At 46.3% G+C, this 18,333-nt stretch overlaps 1 protein-coding gene and 1 non-coding gene across 3 annotated transcripts in view; one reads left to right on the top strand and one right to left on the bottom strand.

Annotated features, from left to right (window-relative positions):
* GRID1 (glutamate ionotropic receptor delta type subunit 1) overlaps nt 1–18,333 on the bottom strand; it is an 842,873-nt gene that overhangs the window by 668,161 nt on the left and 156,379 nt on the right. The gene's annotated exons all lie outside the window — the stretch shown is intronic.
* Nucleotides 17,020–17,157, top strand: LOC114810626. Its single transcript, XR_003758321.1, has one exon. It is a non-coding gene; the product is annotated as a small nucleolar RNA SNORA7 (small nucleolar RNA).

Below are 18,333 nucleotides of genomic sequence, written 5' to 3'. Positions count from 1 at the left end.
AGAAGCAGCCCTGGGCCTCAGCTTGAGTTTGAGGCTGGCAAAGGCTTCACCTGGGCATGAGCTCATTTCTCATTTCATTGTTCTTCCTATTCGGTACTCTCCAAAGTGGTTAGTACAATGCCTACACATTGTAAGCACTAATAAATTCCACTGATTGATTCTCAGGCCACAGACTGATGATACAGGAAGCATGGAGCAAAGCCCAGGCAGGCACTGAAGTTGGGTTTGGCTTTCCCTCCCTGGAATGAGATTAGAGAGGTTACAGGGTTTATACTGGTTCACAGATCCATCCCAACATTCAGTCCACCGTGAAACTGGCAGTCTGCCTTTATCAGACCACAGCAGTCAACATCATCTCTATTCCTCTAACCTCTTTCCGAGAGGCTGGTTTCTACTCCTTCTCTGGATCTTCTAAAATCTTGATCACAATCAAAACGAGGCCCTACTAAAATAATATCTCTTCCGGAAATCCTTCCTTGACTAATCTCTCATCTCCCCTTCCTCTTTTCTCTCTACTGCATTCATTCATTCATTCATTCAATAGTATTTATTGAGCGCTTACTATGTGCAGAGCACTGTACTAAGCGCTTGGAATGTACAAATCGGTAACAGATAGAGACAGTCCCTGCCCTTTGATGGGTTTACAGCCTAAACTGGATCAATTCTGCATTTGAGTCTGTATTATTATTATTATTGTTATCACAGTATTTGTTAAGCACTTACTATCTGCCAAGCACTGTTCTAAGCACTGGGGTAGATACAAGGTAATCAGGTTGTCCCATGTGGGGCTCACAGTCTTAATCCCCATTTTACAGATGGAGTAACTATGCATAGAGAAGTTGTGACTTGCCCAAGGTCACACAGCAAATGGTGGAGTGAGATTAGAACCACATCCTCTGACTCCCAAGCCCCTGCTCTTGCCAGTAGGCCATGCTGCTTCTCTTACTCTCTAAGCACTTTCCCCACCCTCCACCACAGGATTTATGTACATGTCTTCATAAATGATTGCTTCCTCTACATCTAATCTACTTTAATGTATGTCTCTCCCACTAGATTGTAAGATCCTTGAGGGTAGGAACATGTCTACTAACTCTATTAAACTCTCCTAAGTGTTTAGGATAGTTCACAGAAGAAGCCTTCGGGAAATTATTCCTGAATTCCTGGGAAGCAGCATGGCTTAGTGGAAAGAGCCCAGGCTTGGTAGTCAGAGGTCGTGGGTTCGAATCCCAGCTCTGCCACTTGTCAACTGTGTGACTGTGGGCAAGTTACTTAACTTCTCTGTGCCTCAGTTACCTCATCTGTAAAATGGGGACAAAGACTGTGAGCCTCACGTGGGACAATCTGATTACCCTGCATCTACCCCAGCTCTTAGAATGGTGCTCTGCATATAGTAAGTGCTTAACAAATACCAACATTATAATAATAATTATCATTAATTATTATACATTGTTAAGTGCTGGGATAGATACAAGTTTATCAAGTTGGACACAATGCCTGCCCCACATGAAGCTCACTATCTAAAGAGGAGGGAGAATAGGCATTAAGTCCCCATTTTATAGATGAAGAAACTGAGGCATAGAGAAGTAAAGTGAGTTGCCCAAGATCACACAGCAGGCAACTGGCAGAACAGGGATTAGAAGTCAGGTCCTTTAACTTCCAGCCCTGGGCTCTTTCCACTGGATCATGCTGCTCCTCACAGTCAAGAAATACCAGTCCAGCTCCAGAATCCAAACTTTTCTTTCCAATCCTATTGGAAAACCTGGGACTTTGACTCATCCACTCTTAGGGGGCAACCCTCAGGATTTGGGGCAGATGTTCTGCACATGATCACATCCCAGTTTCAATGGCTGCTCCATTCAGGAGAGAATCTCAGTGATTTATTCTGAGATAGCCCCATCTGCTAGGCGTTATAATGTCTTCAACAATGCCTCAAACGTCCCCACTCTGCCAAAACCCACAGTCTGCAGTGGGTACCAGATGCCACACTGGGAACAGCCACAGTGAGTGACAACCCATAGCCAAATTTCACCTGTCCTGGCAAGCACATGCTGATACAAACAGAGATTCTCCACTTTTTAATAGGATCAGTTTCCTCCCACAACTCCCTCCCTGGACATTAACAGACCCCACCCAGACACACTTCTTTCCACAATCCCCATGTCTCAATCAATTCCAACCTCTGGGGGGCCATTTCCACAAGGTTACATAATTCAGCTCTTTCCTCCACTCAACTTTTCTTTAGAAAGTCAGCTAGCTGCAAAGTCAGAATTTTGCTAAGGATTTCTGTAGTCCACAGACTTCTAGGTAAAGCCAACTGTGGGCTACATCTTAATCTGAGAAGAGTGCATTCTGCACACTAAAAAATGTCTTAACCATTTCCCTCGCTTTCTTTCATGCTCCTGTTTGACAGATTGCTGGACATTCTGTACTCTGATGTTCTTTGCACTGGGGAGCATGCCTGAGTCTTGATGTTGTTTATCCAGGGAAATCCACCAAGCGTCAGAGCTGATCCTTCCTCTGAACCGGTATGACAGAACCTCACAGCCACCAGGAGACTTTCAGGGAGCCTGAGAATTTTTTTATGGCATTTGTTAAGTGCTTACTATTTGCCAGGAACTGTACTAAGCGCTAGGGTAGATACAAACTAATCAGATTGGACACAGTCCATGTCCCAAATGGAGCTCACAGTCTTAATCCCAATTTCATAGACAAGGTAACTGAGGCACAGAGAAGTGAAATGACCTGCCTAAGGTCACAAAGCAGACAAGTAGCAGAGCTAGGATTAGAATGGAAGCAGTGTGGCTCAGTGAAAAGAGCACAGGCTTGGGAGTCAGAGGACATGAGTTCTAATTGCAGCTCCTCCACTTGTCTGCTGTGTGACCTTGGGCAAGCCACTTAACTTCTCTGTGCCTCAGTTACCTCATCTGTAAAATGAGGATTAAGACTGTAAGCCCCAGGTGGGACAAACTGATTACCTTGTATCTACCCCAGCACTTAGAAAGTGCTCGGCACATAATAAGCGCTTAACAAATAACATAATAATAATAAAATAACCACCCAGGTCTTCTGATCCCAGGCTCAGGTTCTTTCCACTAGGCCATGCTGTTTCTCTAAATTCATGCCACCAGGAGAAACACTGGGCTTGTCTCATTTAGAATTAGTCCATTCAACACCCATGGCATGGGCCACCATTTTCTTCTTTTCCTCTCTGAGCAAACACCTGATGCTTAGAAAAAGGAAGCAGGCAGGAGCATCATGTCGCTGGGCAGGTAATACGCCCCCATCATCCATATATGCTTTCAGCACAAATCCAATCTCTATGGCAACGGAGCTCATCTTTTCACCTCAGTACGAGACCGATTCATCCTCTTGTTTTAGAATGGAGATGTTGAAAAGAAGGCCTTTGACCCCCTGAGGTCCCTGACCTGCTGTTCTTGCCGTAGCCAAACTCGGAGAGCTGGAAGTCCAGCAAAGTTAGGACAGTTGAGGATGTTGTGCTGTCCCACTGAACCCATCCAACCTTCCTGCTGCTCCCCGACTCTCCCCCTCCACTGACCACCACTATCACTCCATGTCTGCTTCAGGGCCCCACCCCACACGACTTGGTGTCAATCCCAATAAACTATCAATCATCACAAAAACCCTAAGGCATCTCTGGCCAGATGCCATTTGGTTTAAACCACACTGTCTCCACTCAGAAAATGAACCCCACTATGGACTAATCAGACCTAGGGAAATTGTTGGGCCAGTATGGTGCAGTGAATACAGCCTGGGTCTGGAAGTCAGAAGGTTATGGGTTCTAATCCAGATCTCCCATATGTCTGCTGTGAGACCTTGGGCATGTCACTTCTCAGGCCCTCAGTTACCTCATGTATAAAATGGGGATTGAGACTGTGAGCCCTTCTTGGGACAGGGACTGCTGTCCAACCCAATTTGCTTGTATCCATCCCAGCACTTAGTACAGTGCACGGCATGTAGTAGGTGCTTAAATACCACAATTATTACAATTAGCCTACATTCTTGAGGAAGATGAAGTGCTTTTCCTTCCCTGACCTTTACCTAGATGCCAGCTAACTCCAGCCAAAGCCTCCACCTTTGACAAAACCATTTCTAGCCTTCCCTGCAGGACAGAGGCTGAGGCAGATGGATTTCTTCTGGGCCTGAAGAGCGCGTCCAGCGAGAAGTTTCGTCACGCGGCTTTCCTACAGTCCACAGGACGCACCGTGTAATTTACAATGTATTCTCTTCTCACTGGGCATAATGAACTTAGAGACCAATTGGTTTCCCAATTTGGTTTCTCATTGTCTTTGCCTTAGCTGACATTCTTTCTGTTTCATTTCCTCCGGTTCTCATCACGCCTCTGCAGTGGTTCTGAAACCTCCCTGTCTTCCTGGACAACTTCTTCCACCAGCATATGACCTTGTCTCGTTTTCCAAGGAGTATTGTTCTACCTCCTGGTCTCTTTTCTTTCTGTTTTCCCGGGATGGGGATGGGAGGGAGAGAGTGATGACCTCTCTGCTGCCTTTGACACTGTCGACCATCCCCTCCTCCTCCATACCTTATCTCACCTTGGCTTCACGGACTCTGTCCTCTCCTGGTTCTCCTCTTACCTCTCTGGCCGATCATTCTCGGTCTCCTTCGCTGGAGCCTCCTCCCCCTCCCATCCTTTAACTGTTGGAGTTCCTCAAGGGTCAGTTCTTGGCCCTCTTCTGTTCTCCATTTACACTCACTCCCTCGGTGAACTCATCCGCTCTCACGGCTTTGACTACCATCTCTACGCAGATGACACGCAGATCTACATCTCCGCCCCTGTCCTCTCCCCCTCCCTTCAGGCTCGCATCTCCTCCTGCCTCCGGGACGTCTCCACCTGGATGTCGGCCCGCCACCTAAAACTCAACATGAGCAAGACTGAGCTCCTCGTCTTCCCTCCCAAACCCGGTCCTCTCCCAGACTTCTCTATCACCGTGGATGGCACGACCATCCTTCCCGTCTCTCAGGCCCGCAATCTCGGTGTCATCCTTGACTCGTCCCTCTCGTTCACCCCACACATCCTAACCGTTACCAAGACCTGCCGGTTTCACCTCTACAATATCGCCAAGATCCGCCCTTTCCTCTCCACCCAAACGGCTACCTTACTATTACGGGCTCTCATTATAGCATTCTTCACTCCGCTGCCCGGCTCATCTTCCTGCAGAAACGATCTGGGCATGTCACTCCCCTTCTTAAACAACTCCAGTGGTTGCCTATCGACTCCGCTCCAAACAAAAACTCCTCACTCTAGGCTTCAAGGCTCTCCATCACCTTGCCCCTTCCTACCTCTCCTCCCTTCTCTCTTTCTACCGCCCACCCCGCACGCTCCGCTCCTCTGCCGCCCACCTCCTCACCGTCCCTCGGTCTCGCCTATCTCGCCGTCGACCCCTGGGTCACGTCCTCCCGTGGTCCTGGAACGCCCTCCCTCCTCACCTCCGCCAAACTGATTCTCTTTCCCTCTTCAAAACCCTACTTAAAAATCACCTCCTCCAAGAGGCGTTCCCAGACTGAGCTCCTCTTTCCCCTCTACTCCCTCTGCCATCCCCCCTTTACCTCTCCGCAGCTAAAGCCTCATTTTCCCCTTTTCCCTCTGCTCCTCCACCTCTCCCTTCCCATCCCCACAGCACTGTACTCGTCCGCTCAACTGTATATATTTTCGTTACCCTATTTATTTTGTTAATGAATTGTACATCGCCTTGATTCTATTTAGTTGCCATTGTTTTTACGAGATGTTCTTCCCCTTGACGCTGTTTAGTGCCATTGTTCTTGTCTGTCCGTCTCCCCCGATTAGACTGTAAGCCCGTCAAACGGCAGGGACTGTCTCTATCTGTTGCCGACTTGTTCATCCCAAGCGCTTAGTACAGTGCTCTGCACATAGTAAGCGCTCAATAATACTATTGAATGAATGAATGAAAGGAAAAGAGGGGACTTTTCCTTCCTGAGCCCTGGGGCATGCTAGCCCCCTGGGGAGGTGGCAGAGGAATTGAATCTCTGGAGATATAAGGGCAGTGTTTAGAACAATGCCTGGCACATAGTAAGTGCTGAATAAATACTATTGGAAAAAAAAAGTGCATGACCTCTCAAAGACTCTGACTCCCTCCTGCCAAATGAAACTCAAGGTGAAGGTGAGAAGGAATGTTTTTCCCCTTCTGTCCATGGGGAGGTTGGACCTAGGACTTCAGGGACAAGAGCAGCTGGCAGGGGAGGGGTTGTCTTACATAGTTTTTTTTTTTGTTTTCATTAAAAATGAATATAAAGAGTATGCTGGGTGCTGAACAGTGGTGGTAATGAGCGGTGCCTAGCAAAATGCCCTCCACCCCAGGCCCCAGGCCCAAAGCCAAAGCTCACCATGCCCCCAAGGAGAGGGAACTGCTGTGGCCAATCCTAGCAGAGAGTAAGTGCCAGTCTGGGCTGCTGCCAGTCCCAGCAGAGGGTTAGCACTGACCTGAGCTGTTGGAGCAGGGAGGCATGAGTTTCTCTGGGGACTCCATTCCTTGGGGCCGTGGGTCCAGCAGCCAGAGATTTCAGGGGCTTTATTGTTTAGGGATGCATGGAAGAGTCCTGTCAGTTCCTGGCTCTGAACCAGCAGCAGCAAGCTGAGCATTGGCGATACACCCAAGGGGAGCTGGGCTGTCTTCCTCGGGTGCCCAGGGGGTGGGAGCACTGGAAAACCTTCGGGCCCAAGGGGGAAACCCTGGGCCAGGCTGAGCGGCAGTAGCAACATGTGCTGAAATAGCAATGATTCCCCATCCCCAACACCACATAGGCACTGCTGTAGGTAGGAAGTGGGCAGGGCATGGGTAGGAGAGAAGAGGGTCTTTCCTCCTCATCCTACAATGAGAATACTTCTGGACTCTGATGACAGCCCTCTCTTACATCAGAGAAAGATCCCTCACTCTCCCATCTTCAACCTTTTCCCCACACTTAGAACCCCCTCCCCACCCTCATTCATTCATTCAATTGTATTTATTGAGCACTTAATGTGTGCAGAGCACTGTACTGAGCACTTGGGAGAGTACAATAGAACAATAAATGGATACATTCCCTGCCCACAAGGACCTTACAGTCTAGAGGGGGAGACAGACAATTAATATAAATAAATTACAGATAAATACCTAAGCACTGTGGAGCTGAGAGGGGGGATGCCCCTCATTCACGCTGTTCCCCTGACTTGCAACTCTCTCTCACTCACAGCTCTTCTCAACATTCAAACTTCTCCTAAAATCCCAACTCCATCAAGCTTGCCCTGATTGATTTCCTAGCACCTTAAGCCATATCAACCCTTCAACCAACATTAGTACTTACGAATTATTTATAGCATCCTTAGCACTCACCCATGTATGCCCATTCAGTGTATTTATTTGGACCCCTACAGTTTTAAAAATCTATATGTTGCCTCCCCTTTAAGAGTATAAGCTCTTGTGGGAAGGAAACATCATTTCTTTATTCTGAATTTCCCAAGTGCCTAGTCCAGCATACCCCATCAAGTAGGCAATCGCTGTATGCTACTCCCCTACCACTACCAGATCCCTGGAACAACATGAGTCTCCTCCAAAGCCCTCCTATAAACCTACTTCCTTCAGGAGGCATTCCTGGATTCAATCCTCACTTTCCCTGTCCTAGAGACTGAAAGTTCTTTGTGGGCAGGGAACAAGTCTACCGATTCTGTTATATAGTGCTCTCCCCAGTGCTCAGTACAGGGCTCTGCACACACGAGCACTCATTAAATATCACTGATTGATTATCATGCCCAGCCACCTCAGCACACACAGATTAATTTGTTTACTGATTTAAGCCTGTAATCTATATTTTCTCACTTTGAACAATAATAAATGCCACTAATTATGACCATCTCCCTCAGATTGTAAATTCCTTAATATAAATATAAATATTTATTTATATTAATGTCTGACTCCCCCCTAGACTGTAAACTCACTGTGAGCAGGGAACGTGCCTACCCCTCTATTTTATTGTACTCTCCCAGTTGCTTAGTACAGTGCTCTGCACACAAGAACTCAAATTCTATTGATTGATTAAGGGGAGGAAAACTGGCATTTAACCTCTCTATATATTTTTCAAGTTCCTGGTATAGTCAATTCTGCCATGACGTGTGATTCTACTAGGCATTTTGGATAGGAGAAGCAGCATGGCATAATGTAACAGGACGGGTCAGAAAGTCATGGGTTCTAATCCTGGCCTGCCACTTGTCTGCTGTGTGGCCTTGGGCAAGTCACTTCACTTCTCTGGGCCTCAGTTACCTCATCTGTAAAATGGGGTTTAAGATTGTGAGCCCTATGTGGGACAGGGACTGTATCCTCCCCAGGGTTTAGTACAGTGTGTGGTACACAGTAAGTACTTAACAAATGCTATAATTCTTATTATTATTAGGACCTAATGGTAGAATTAGGGAATGCTTTTCTCCCACTGCATACCTATCAGAGTAGAACACAGTGTGTGTGTTGTATGAGACATCAGGCAAGGGGTGAGAATTAAAACATGACTTTTCTTAATGCAAAATTCTTTAAAGGGCATAACCCCATATCACAGTCAATCAGTCCATTGTATATTTTGAGCACTTACTGTGTGCAGAGGAATGTACTAAGCACTTGGGAGAGTACAATATAACCATAAACAGACATATTCCCTGGGAGAAGTGACTGCACATTGTTTTGTGCTCAGTATAGTTTCTGCACTCAGTAGGGGTTCAGGATATTGAGCCCGTCATTGGGCAGGGATTGTCTCTATCTGTTGCCGAATTGTAATAATAATAATAATAATGTTGGTATTTGTTAAGCGCTTACTATGTGCCGAGCACTGTTCTAAGCGCTGGGGTAGACATAGGGGAATCAACATTCCAAGCACTTAGTACAGTGCTCTGCACATAGTAAGTGCTCAATAAATAATATTGAATGAATGATATGACTGTTGCTACAGATGCTGACTGATAGAGAGAAACAGTTCATCTGAGGAATCTGGGGAAAGTTTCAGCCTTATCCCAGGGGCCTTGGAGGCCAAGCTTGGACCTGGGGAAAGAACCTCATCCCTGAGATGACTCCAGGGAGACTAACAAAAGAAAGTGGAAGAGGAAGAGGTATTCCTGCCTTCTCATTTAACTGAATTAACTGCTCCATGGCAGGGGCATATAGAAAACAGGTGAATCCTCTACTTAGACTGTGACATGTCCATGTAGGACAGGGACTGTGTCTGATCTAATAATAATAATAATAATAATAATAATAATAATAATGGTATTTGTTAAACACTTAACTATGTGCTAAGCACTGTTCTAAGTACTAGAATAGAGGGTAATCAGGTTGTCCCATGTGGTGCTCACAATCTTAATCCCCATTTTACAAATGAGGTAACTGAGGCACAGAGAAGTTAAGTGGCTTGCCCAAGATCACACAGCATACAAGTGGCACCTGATTATTTCTGCTAAGCACCCAGGGCTTAGCACCTAATAAGTGCTTAACAAGTATTACAGTTATCATTATGAATTCTTAGGTGAGGAGACTGAGGAACAGAGAAGTTAAGTGACTTGCCCAAGGTCACACCACAGGGAAGTGACAGAGCCAGGATTAGAATATGGGTCCCCTGTTTCCCAGTCCCATGATTTTTCCATTAGGCCATGCTGCCCAGTTCAGCCATTTGCTTTCAAATAGCCTGGACTGGGGGAGGGGATGAAGCTTTCAGCTCAGTGATAGGCCACTGGGTGAGAGTGGGCACAGTGCCTGGGCCTCACTCAAGCCTTTCAACCTGTCAGGGGAAGACTTCAAATCACAAGTCAGAGAAGCAGTGTGGCCTAGTGGACAGAGCACAGACCTGGGAGTCAGAAAGACCAGTATCCTAATGCCAGCTCCACCACTTGTCTGTTGTGTGCCCTTGGGCAAGTCACAACTTCTCTGTGCCTCAGTTACCACATCTGTAAAATGAGGATTAAAACTGTGAGCCCCATGTGGGACAACAACTTCATCCAACCTGATTATTTTGTACCTAGCTCTGAGCTTAATATGGTGCCTGGCACAAAGTAAGTCCTTAACAAATACCATAAAAAAATGTCAGGAGCTCCCACCTCTCATCTCCCCACCTTATTTTCCTGCTTAATGAGTCACTCGTGCTCTTTTTATGATAATGGTATTTGTTAAGCACTTACTTTATGTCAAGAACGGGGATAGGTAAAAGTTAATTAGGTTGGACACAGTATCTGTGCTGCACGGGGCTCAGTCTAAGTAGGAGGGAGAAGTATCCCCATTTTACAGTTGAAGAGACTGAGGCACAAAGAAGTTAAGTGACTTGCCCAAGATCACATACCAAGCAACTGGCAATGCCTGGATTGGAACCCTTCTGTGGTCCCAGGCCCGTGCACTGTTCACTAGACCATGCTGCTACTCTCGAGTCCATACCCACTAAACATTTGGGTACTCACCCCCCGCTTCCCAGCCCTTGTGTACATATTCTTATACTTGGTTTCTTTGACTACCTGTAATATATTTTAGCCACTACCTGCCCTTCTAAACTTTAACTCTTTGAGGGGAGAGATAGTCTATTTATTCTATTGTACTCTCTCTAGCTCATGGTACAATGCTCTGCACACTTTAAGTGTTTAATAAATATGATTTATTGATTGATGTGGACATCCTTTCAACGGTACTATTGGGTAGATCCTGGCTGCTCCAGGGAAGTGAGCCAGCAGGTGCCCACTTCCCCCCACCCCTAAATCCTCCCTCACCCTCCATTTCTGAGTTGGCAGAGGGGCAACTTTTCAAATGGAGGAGGAGTTGTTTTTCCTATTGCTCTTACTAGAGTCTAAGCTCCTTGAGGGCGGGGATCGTTTCAACACACTCTATTATATTATATTTTCCCAAGTGCTTAGTAAAGGGCTTTGCACAGAGTAAGTGCTCAAATTCCATGAATTGATTGAGGAATGTGGGAACAGCCAAGTCTTCAGTCAATCCCAATTTAACTCAGTTAGAGAATTTCTTACAGGCAACAACACAAAGGGAAAGATCTAGTTCCTGGTATTAATGTCTCACGACAAAAAGGATCCCCAGCCCCATCCCGGCCATTCTCATCCTCACACCCACCCCCCATGGTTCACAAAGTCGTGTTGCTTCATTTACTCTCTGCCCATACTCACTGATCTCCCTGCCACATGGGCATAAAAACTAACATCCTACCATTCCCCCATTTTTAAGGGACAGTCTGCCCCTAATACAATCCACAGAAGTGAGGGGGCTGATGAAGTGTGAAGGTGGAGGCTTCAGCAGGAAGAGTCAGCCCCTCCAAGTAGCAGTCTCCCAAGACTGTGAGCATGTTGTGGGCAGGAATATATCTGTTTGTTGTTATATTGTACTCTCCCAAGCACTTACTACAGTGCTTTGCATACGGTAAGTCCTCAATAAATGTGAATGAATGAATGAATCTGCCCCCCAGGCCCGCATCTCATCCCTCCCCTCCATCAGCCAGGTATCCTCAAATGACCTCAGAGCAGTCCACCCAGTTGCTATCCATTCTTTAATAGGAGAGTTCCACTTTTCACAAGGGATCCCTGGAGAGCACTTGAGTTCCCTAGGTGCAAGGTGCCACAAAAATATGTGAACAGTGGTTCAGTGTTTCCAAGGGATTCTTTCACTCTGGGAACCCATTAAGGGAATGATACTCATCTCACAGGTGCACCCCCAAACCCGAGCCATCCCATTCTAGGAAGAGAGTACACTTAGCACATGCCTATTTTTCATGGCTATTTCCAGTAGAAATCTGAGAACCTCTGGGGCCAAACATCTGGACCATATTTGGAATTACAATACAGTAATTTTCTGAAGGGAATCCTAATGTCAATATTACTGTTTACTCGACATATTGTCTTTCAGGGCTTTCCATCCATCCCCAGTCCAGCTGAAACTCTGAGAAGACCAAAATCTAGTCAAACTGATCATGTACAACTAGGAAAAAAGTATTTGAATTATAATTACCATTATTAATATTTTTATAGTATTTGCTAACACCTTACTATGTGACAGGCACTGTTCTAAGTGCTGGGGTAGATATCAGCTAATTAGGTTGGACACAGTTCCTGACTCACATAGAGCTCACAGTCTCAATCCCCATTTTACAGATGAGGGAACTGAGACACAGAAAAGTTAAGTGACTTCCCAAGGCCACGCAGCAGACAAGTGGCAGAGCCAAGATTAGAAGGCAGGTCCTTTTGACTCCCAGGCCTATGCTCTACCACTAGGCAATGCTGCTAATATATATTATTATCATAATGTTTTTGTTAAGTACCTAGTATAAACCAAACAATGTACTAAGTGCTGGGATAGATACAAGATCCCATATGGGGCTCACATTCTAAGTAGGAGGGAGAAAAAGTACCGAATACCCATCTTACAGATGAGGAAACTGAGGCACAGAGAACTTAAGAGACTTGCCCTAGATCACAGAGCAGGTAAGTGGGTGGACCCAGGATTAGAACCAAGGTCCATACACTCTTCACTAAGGCACACTCTTTCTCTATTTGTCTTGTCAGAGTACTTCTGCCTATTCTTGAAAGAATTATCTAAACCCAGTAGTGTGCCCTAGTGAAAAAGAACACAGGAGTCAGAGTCAGAAGACCTGGGTTCTAATCCTGGCTCCACCACTTGCCTGCAGGGTGACTTGGGCAAGCCACTTAACTTCCCTGTACTTCAGTTTTCCCATTTGTAAAATGGTTATTAAATACCTGTTCTCTCTCCTCCTTAGACCTTGAGTCCCACAGGGTACAGGGCCAGTGTCTGATCTGTGTATGCTGTATCAAACCCCCGTCATTTAGAAGAATGTTTGGCACATAATGCTTAACAGATACTAGTATCATTATAATAAATAAGATAAAGTAGAACCAGTGGAGTTGGCTGTGGGGGAGGAGTTGACCAAGCAAACCAAGCTCATCCCTTCTTGGGGGTAGAGAAAAGGAAGCAGATGAAAAGAGTTAGTCCATTAGCCACTCAGAAATCAGAACAGAATTAGTATGCCCAAGCAGAGGGTCAATCCTGCCAGCATCTTGGATTAGGACCAAATGTCCAATGGCCGAGGGCACAATCCTTTGAGAAAATAAAAAAAATCCATCTGCTTAAATAGAGTTCAGCTGATCACCACATACAGTGAAAGCACTTCACCATTGCAAATCCCCAGCTCCATGTACTGAAAATCAGGCTGCAGGCATTTCCACCAGTAAGAAAAATGGGGCTTCCGGATCATTTCTGCAAGAATTTGCTTATTTGGCCCCCATGGCTTCAGCCCTGGCCCTCGATTTGCCATGAGGCCACCTGCCTCCAAAGGAGTTATGATTCCTCCTTGTCCATCCGTTCCTCCTTACATCCCTCAGAGCAGGAAAACAGTGTCACAGTCGAAAGTCACAATTACTTAAGAGGCCAGGAAGGCCAAGGAGGCACTGCTTGTCATTCAGGAGAAACAGAGAGGCTTTGAGTGAAAAATCACAAAAGCAAAAGGCCATTTCCAAGCCAAGTGTGGGAAATGTAGCCCTCCGTTTCTCTTCCTCCTCCCTACAGAATGTCAGGAGCAGCTGGTGTCCCCTTGGGCACTCTGCAGAATTAACTTCAACTTTCTGGACATTCAAGCTAAATGTGTGTGTGTTCGAGGGGGAGGGGGTCACCCCTGAAAAATCTCCTTTTCTTTGAGGAAATCCTTTTGTTTCTTCTTTTCATCTTGCTTTCTTCCTTCTCTTCCTTAACAGGCTCCCTCTTCAATCTCTCTTCCCTTCCATTCTTCCTTCAAAAATTCCTTGCCTACCAAGAAGGGTGGTAACTCCCACTCCAGTGGCTGTGTTCCTGGGAGGCGATATACAGGGTTTGTATGGAATATCGGTGGCTCTCTAGTATAGTCTAGCTGTCTGTAGCTCACTGCTTGAGTGCAGAAGCTTTGGCAGGGGATAGGGTCAGCAGGAACTTCCATGCAGGGGCTGCGGTGACTGGCTTGGGATGTTTCAGCTAGGACACACCAGGGTCTCTGTCACCAGGATCTCTAGTTAGAGAGTGAATAGCCAATAGCAGGAGAAAAAGTTCTAAAGGGAGAGCATCAGAGTGAGAGCTCATTCAAGAAAATGAGTTTGAGGGGGAAACCAGAGGTAGACTATAGGAAAGAAACAAACAAAACAAAGAAACAAAAAAAACCCAGCTGTCCAGTAATGAAGGCCCGTACTTAAGGACTGGCCTCGTTGCCAGGAGTAATTTCCCCTGCCAACACGACATCCTTGGGTTGTCACCGATACAAGAACGAGAGCAAAGTGGATGATGTCGATAGGTTTCTAGAGGTCACCTTCCCGACATGGCTCTGGAGCTGTGGTACTGATTGGAGGGCCAACCCTGGGATAAGGGCTCCTGACAGGAAATGGCTTCTGAAAACAGAGCACCCCACTTGGCAACTTGTTTGCAAAGTGAGGGCAGAAGCTAATCCACAGGGTCTCTGAGATTGTTGTGTTCCCTGGAGGAAACCAGGGCTGCCAAAGCAGCTGCCTGACAGCCAGAGCCAGCCCCCCTGCCATGACATCCGAGAGGTTCGAGGGGCCTTCATCATGGTTGGTCCTCTGATGAGCAGAATGAGGAGTGCTCAACTCTCATTAATGTGAGACCCTGCTGCGGGCCAAGAGTCCAATCAGAGTCATTCAGTACCTGTCGCCAGCCCAGAAATTAGTGCTGCATATGTTGAGGGGGGCCCTGGCAGCAGAAATCAGATGGATGGGAAGTGAAATTGGGGTCCAGATCCTCTCACCACTCCTGGCACCCCTTTCCTGGACAAGAACTTGCTTCCTTGGTTCCCGGCAAGCAAGATTCAATCAACAATGGGAAAAGACTTAAATGCCCTACCTCCTTGGAGGAAATGAACATTTCCCAGGCCTTCCCAAATTAATAATGATAAAAAACTTAGTTTCTTTGTATAGCCATTTTTTTTCCAAAGCACTTTCACATTATCTCATTTGGTCCTTTCAAAACCCCTATGAAGTAGGGAAAGGCAGATATTATTTTCCCCATTTTGCAGATGAGGAAACTGAGACCTTTAAAGGTCAAGTGACTTGTCCAACAAGGGGAAGGAGCCTCAGTTTCCTGACTCCCAGAACCTCACTCTTTCCACTAGACTCCATTACCTCATGCACTGCAGCTCCTGCTCCCTTAAGGTATCTCACTCAACCCATTCCTTAAAAAAAGAATCTGGCATATCACTTGATAGGGAGAGAGATGGCCAATGGGTAGCTCACTCTGGAACCCTGTAAGGGTTGACCAGATGGGACTAAGGAAATTATGAAATGGTAAGAAGCCAGGCTCTGAAGCCAAAGGCAACCTAGGGGCTAGCCTGGATTGATAGCCGAGATTGCACCTCCTCTCTGTGTGGAGCCTGGGGAGCTCCTCCTAAACGTGGCTGACTGCATGATGGGGTGTCCAGAGGTGGGGGAAGACTGCAAAGCAGACGTTTAATAGCAGCAAGATGGTGATCAGTGGAGACATCTCAATTCCACGTGCAACTTGGATCCCTCAGTAAAGATGGCTTTTGGTGCCAAAGCAATATCCCATCCAAGAACTAGGAATGCCTGTGACTAGTCAGTCAGCTGTATTTATTGAGCTCTTACTGTGCACAACACACCATACTAAGCAACCGGGAGAGTACAATAGACAAATTACCTGCCCACAGTGAGCTGAGAGTTTAGATCTAACCTGCCCAGAGTCCCCTTTAGGGGGAAGGATGAAATCACAAAATGGCTGAATTGCAAATGGGTGTGCCCTCTTATCCATTATTCATTCAACAGGGCTGTGACTTCTGGGCCTTAACATATCATCAATCAGAGGCATTTATTCACTATACTGTACGGCATTTATTCACTATACTGTACATAATGAGGGAATAGACCTGAAATCCTGTAAGCCTTCTTGGTACATAGTTGGGAAAGAGAGAAAGCTCTTACAAGGGTCATTCCCAACCAGGGTATGCAAATTCCACAGATTTTCACATACAGCCTGCCACCACATCAGCCAAGTGGGGTGAAGAGGGACAGAATGCAGAGCAGTAGGATTGGGGTGGAGGGTGTGGTGGACTCCGGTGAGTCAGTAGAGCAGCCAGCTGACAGTGGCCCTTTCCAAAGCCCACCTCTCTCAATATGACAGTGCCCAAAGTCAGGAATTTCACTGAATGGGACTACCAAATAAGCTCACAGAGACCACAGGGACTTAAATGTGTCTGCTAATTCTGTTGCATTGTACTCTTAGTACAGTGCTCTGCACATAGTAAGTGCTCAATAAATATTAGTTGATTGAATTGCTCTGGGTGGCACCACTTGAAGGTGCTTAATATTAGCTTATAGGGAAATGAAGCAGAGCTCAATTTTCCAGTTTCTTGACTAAAGCTCTAATATCTTACTGGCCTGCACTTGATCCAAAAGCAAGGAAGCAAAAAAACCAGGGAAGGTGCTTTCAAGACAAGGAGCACTGAGACCTTCTTAGCATTCTTTTCCTCCCCCAAACTTGCTCACACTACTAGAAAGAACAATCAGGTGTGCTGTAACATCCCTGCCTTGGCAGGAAAGAAAGTACATAAGATTAATTGGGCACCTCCAGGGTCTGCCACAGGAGAGCATATTATGAAACAAATACGTAAGGGTGAAAAATGGAAGTAATTAACCTTTTGGACTCATCTGTCTCTCTTTTTATGATTTTTTTTTGCTGTTGTAGCTGGGTGTCTAGTGTGTCTTGGGGGAACCCCAGGGTCCACTTGACTTGCAGCGTCAATCAAATCCTTTGGTTCCACAGTCTTTTTCCCATCATCATCTGGTGAATCTCAGCAAATATGCTTCTACCTCACCCCATGCCTTTCCCACCTCCGTCTATAGCTGACATGGACAAAGGAACTGTTTTCCACTCAACCATGCAAACAGAATCTCCCAAGAGAGATGGCAGGGCCCAGAGGGTATTCTTCTTGTCTCAGTTTCTCCTCTCCTAAATGGGCTTGCCCCTCTCAGGGTCACACCTGGTGAGTTCCCAGTACTCTACCAGTCTCGACTACAGGAGGGAGAGTCAGGCAGAGGCATATCCACTCCATTCCTAGCTTGGGCAGTGGCTAGCGAGTGGAAGACAATCTGCTACAAGTCAAAACTCACCTGTGTTGAGCAGCAACGTAATGGGAGAGAATCAAGGGTGAAGACTCAAGTTTACTGCGCGGAAGGAGGCAGTGGTAAACCACATCCATATTTTCACCAAGAAAACTCTACTGATACACTATCAGAATGATTTCAGATGGAGGTGGGGCATTCTGGGAGAGATGTGTCCATGGTATGGCTATGGATTGAAGATGATCCAATGACATTAAGAAATGGGTTTGAGGCTTATTGCTGCACATGGAAGGGGGGAAAAAATTACAGTAGAGAAAGAGCTTTGGGACTTCTCAGAAAAAAGATCTATGAAATCCCAAAGGCTCTTGTCTCAATGAAGAGAAAAGTTAAGGAGAACTGAAGGGCCCAAACAGCCCCTGTATTGCCTTCTTGCCCTCAGCAGAAGCAGATAAAGTACTTCCCTCCACCCAGTGGAAGAAGCTGTCCTGAATCCAGTCCATTCTGCTGCATCTTCCATTAACATGCTCGATGCAACTGGCTCAGATCTGATCCTGTGAAAGCCATTGCCCCCTCCCCAGCAGAGCACCTGATTCAAGTGAGTCAGATGTCAGCTGACTCCCACAAATATGCCATAGTACAGTGCTAAGTGCTTAGTATAGTGCTTTGCACACAGTAAGCACTCAATAAATAAGATTGAATAAATTAACAGAGGTCCCTGCCCGAGAATTAGGCAGGTGGCTCAGAGGAATTAAACAAGGTTTTGCTCGCCCTTCGGCAGAATTTCTCGAGATAAGGAACCTCGAGGGGGCAGGAGGAAAAGTTGGGGTTCTGGTGGTAGGTGGGGGCTTTGCTAGAGGCTCAGAGAGCAGTCGCAAGGAAGGGGAGGCAATGGGAGCCTGCATGGGCTGGCAATCATTTCGGCAATTCCAACATCACCGTAATGATGATGGTGCAGAACACTGTACTAAAATTTAGCACTGTACTAACTCCACCCATCCTTCACCTCCTCTCCTCCCATATTCTGTCGAGAGAGGTCAGGAGAGTTGTGGCGGGGGAATCACCTGCCCGCAATAGGAAAATTTCAGACTGAAAGAGAAGGCTGCCAAAATAAAGGTTTATTTCCTGTCTGGAAAAATTGAATTATTATCACATCACCTCTCAGGGAGGATGATTCTTCTGACATACATACTAATAGAGGACTCGCCGAGGTCTGA

The sequence above is a fragment of the Ornithorhynchus anatinus genome, chromosome 3 (assembly GCF_004115215.2).
Source record: "Ornithorhynchus anatinus isolate Pmale09 chromosome 3, mOrnAna1.pri.v4, whole genome shotgun sequence".
In the NCBI taxonomy this organism is placed as follows: Eukaryota; Metazoa; Chordata; class Mammalia; order Monotremata; family Ornithorhynchidae; genus Ornithorhynchus; species Ornithorhynchus anatinus.
The sequence above is the reverse complement of the archived record's forward strand: the minus strand, read 5'-3'. Positions and strand labels throughout refer to the sequence as shown.